At 38.7% G+C, this 3,793-nt stretch overlaps 1 pseudogene; it reads left to right on the top strand.

Annotated features, from left to right (window-relative positions):
- Positions 1–1,112: 1,112 nt before the first annotated feature.
- LOC126073191 (28S ribosomal protein S35, mitochondrial-like) lies at positions 1,113–1,804 on the top strand (annotated as a pseudogene).
- The last annotated feature ends 1,989 nt before the right edge of the window (positions 1,805–3,793 follow it).

The raw sequence follows: 3,793 nt of genomic DNA, 5'->3' as shown, positions 1-3,793 counted from the left end.
TTTTACTTTGGTTTGACAACATAGAGTTTAAAGAATAAGTAAATGAGGTCTTTCAAACTGAGAAACTACTTTGACCAAATAATTTCTCATCAACTGGCATACTTCCAGCTACAGTTAACCAAAAACACAACTAAAATCTTCTTAAACAATAAGGATTAGTGGAACTCTTCTAAGAAGTTCAGAGGTAGAGAAGTCCCAGAGTTGGAGAATTCCGCAGCTCACTAATATCAGGGCTCTGGCATCTTCCATAAATGGATTTTTGTACTTGAACGTGTGCCCTCTTGGTTGCAAGAGGACTTCAGCAGCTCTGAGCATTCCATCCTCACAGTACAACCTCCATTTGCAGAAAATGAGAATATCCCTGGCTTACATCCACTCTCTTTAACCAAAAGGCCCTGACAGACTTTGCCTCAAATCTCATGGCCAGAAGTAATTCACTTGCCTGTTCTTAAACCCAGCACAGGCAAGTAGATTGAAATCACTGTAATTGCCTTACAACAATCAAGATTCCTTCTCTGAGCTGAGGAAGAGCCCTGTGCCCCCATTGAACACCTACATAAAATTGAATTTAATAAATGGATTGAGGGCAGAATTATTGTTGGACAATATTTGCCACAGGTTTTCAGCTACATTTTGCTTAAAAATTTTCAAAACTGATTTAGATACTTATTTTCATTCTCAAAACACCAAGAAAGAGAGAAAAAAAAAAAAAACACCAATTTTTCATATTGTACAAATGAGGAAACTGAGGCCCAGAGAAGTTAAGTGGTTTTCCCAAGGCCACATAACAAATAATCAGATCTTGAACCTACACCATATTCATTTTTTAAAAACAATCATCTGATGTTAAGAAGCTTCCAAGTAACAGGAAATTATATTCATTGATTTTCCTTTTAATACATGTAGGTATTTATGTGCTATTTTTTTGTGGCAGAAAAATAGGAATCTTCCTGATATTTTATCCTGTATCTGACATGAATTTCTCTTTGGTAGGCACCTTAAGCTATTGTGAGTTTGTGTGACAGCCTCGCTCAAAGAAAAGAGTCTTCATCTTTAAATGTGGTGAAAATAGTTGAAAACTATTTCAAAAGCAAGGTGAAGTCTTTACAGCTATGGTGGCCGCCAGGCTCCCAGTGTACCTGTCCCTGCAGCTGGGGGCCAGGACCCTGCATGCCTTCTCTACTGATGTGTCTCTAGCCACTCTAACACTGAGATCAAGCTTGCATATACTAGAAATCATTAAAACATCCAGAAGTGAAAGGCTGATGAGAAGAAAAACACTATTTCCGGATAGAGAAAATGGCTGTTGACCAAGACTCACCTAGTCTTTACCTTTTAAACCATCTGCAGTACCTCTTCCTGTTCGAACGGGTTAGCCAGTAAAAAGGGGAGTGCCCATGGCAAAGGAGGGAAATCTAGAATGTTTAAAGATGCCCAGTTTTCTGTATTTGACCCCTGTAACAACTAAAAAACACTGTGAAGCTCTTAAAGGTTTTTGCACTGAGTGGCCAGCTGCACTAGACAGTGATGACAAGTATGAGAAACATTTTTCTAGAGAAATTGACACAGCTGATTTTGTGTCAGCAGGACCATCTGTTTGAAACCCTGAGGCTCAAGTAGTAAACTTAAGGGTTAAACTTTCCAGTCTGAATACAGATGATCATGCAAAGAAGAAACTTATTGAACTTGTAGGAAAGTGATACTGCAAGACCACAGATGTGCTTACCATCAAAACAGGTAGGTGCCCTTTCAAGAGACAGAATTATGATTATACGATTTATCTGCTAACAGTTTTATACCATGAATCTTGGAAAACTGAAGAACGGGAGAAAAATAAGACTGAAGCAGACATGGAGGAGTACGTATGGAAAAATAGCTCCTCAGAGAAAAATATCTTGGAAACGCTTCTCCAGATTAAAGCTGCTGAGAAAAATATGAAAGTGAATAAAGAACAGCTCGTTGGTACTGAAGAAATTGAAGACTACGAAAAGCCTCTTGTTACTCTTAAGATTGAGGCTGAAAATGAAAATACCATTTCTCAGTACAAAGAATCAGTGAAGAGTATTGAATCTGGCATTGTCATGGATTCAATCATGTGCCCCCACAAATGTGTGTATTAACTTGGTTAGGCCACGATTCCCAGTATTCTGCAGTTGTCCTCCATTTTGTGGCTGTAGTTTTATGTTAAGGAGGATTAGAGTGGGATTGTAACACCCTTACCAGGTCACATCCCTGATCTAATATAAACAGTGTTTCCCTGGGGTGTGGCCTGCACCACCTTTTATCTCTCAAGAGATAAAAGAAAAGGGAAGCAAGCAGAGAGTGGGGGACCCCATACCCTCAAGAAAGAAGCACCAGGAGCAGAACATGTCCTTTGGACTTGGCATTCCTGTGCAGAGAAGCTCCTAGTCCAGCGGAAGATCGACGAGAAAGACTTTCCTCCAGAGCTGACAGAGAGAGAAAGCCCTCCCCTGGAGCCGACACCCTGAATTTGGACTTCTAGCCGGCTAGACTCTGAGAGAATAAATTTCTCCTAATTAAAGCCATTCACTGGTGGTATTTCTGTTATAGCAGCACTAGATGACTAAGATAGTCATGAAGTAGAAAAATGTGCTTGATTTATTAATTTTATGATATGTATGTAATCAATATCTAATTTGATATAAAATTGAAAATGTTTAAAAAAAAAAAAAAAAAGAACTAACTTAGCTATTGTTTCCCAACATCTCACCTTAGCCTGAAGGAGACGGCTAGGATTCAGCAAAATGAATCTTACTGATACAGAATTACAAAGAATGTCACCATCCTTAAATTCATCTACTGAGATAAAAGACCTGCAGGGGCCTTCTGAGGTCAGCTGGCCCACTTTTTGCCTCTCAGGTGGGCAAATAATGTGATTTTGTCCCACTTTAATATACCTGCAGGGAAAGATAGTCTGTAATCAGCATCAGCACCTTGCTAAATTGATTTAAAATTCTGTATCACAGGCAGCTATATAACTGAACTCATCTTGTATGCACTCACAAATGACCTTCCCTCACCATCCTGGGAGTGAAAGAGATGGCACAGCCAGATGAAGGTTTACAGAACAAACTAGTTTCTCATTAAACAGCCAGTACACACATTGTTCTATGACATTGGTTAATAACTCCATGACATGTCAACTCTATCTATTCTCAACCTTGGGTTCCCTATTACCAGCTTTCCTGTTCCCGCCTGCCTCCTAGTCCCTGCCCCTGGGCTGGTGTGCCCTTTTTGTGTCATTTTGTTTTATAGGCCTGTCTAGTCTTTGGCTGAAGGGTGAACCAGAATGTCATTCTCTTAATTAAGGTCTGGCTTGACTATCTTCTGGATTCAACTACCTCTTCCATATTTTTAGAAAGCTTTTTTTTTTTTAACAAAAGAAACTTCATTTTTATTAGATTAATTTTACAACTCAGCAAGACAATTCCATTAAAAAATAAGTTTATCACTAATGCTTCTTTAAATTCACATTAGTTTTATAATTTTCAAAAGTATGTAACTTCTAGGCATCTTGCACATGTACACCCAGATATATATACGTGGCAGTAGTATAATGTAAATAGCAAAAATTTGGAAACAACATAAATGGCCATCAAAGAAACACAGTTAAATACATTGTTGTATACATAATTGTTGTTGATGTTGTTGTTGGATGATGTCAAGTAGGCTCCGACTCATAGCGACCCTATATATAACAGAACAAAATACTGCCAGGTCCTGCGCCATCCTCTTGATTGTTATGTTTAAGCCCATTGTTGCAATCATTGTG

The sequence above is a fragment of the Elephas maximus genome, chromosome 3 (genome assembly GCF_024166365.1).
Source record: "Elephas maximus indicus isolate mEleMax1 chromosome 3, mEleMax1 primary haplotype, whole genome shotgun sequence".
NCBI lineage: Eukaryota > Metazoa > Chordata > Mammalia > Proboscidea > Elephantidae > Elephas > Elephas maximus.
Note: the sequence above shows the minus strand (reverse complement) of the source record. Positions and strands in the feature narration are given on the sequence as shown.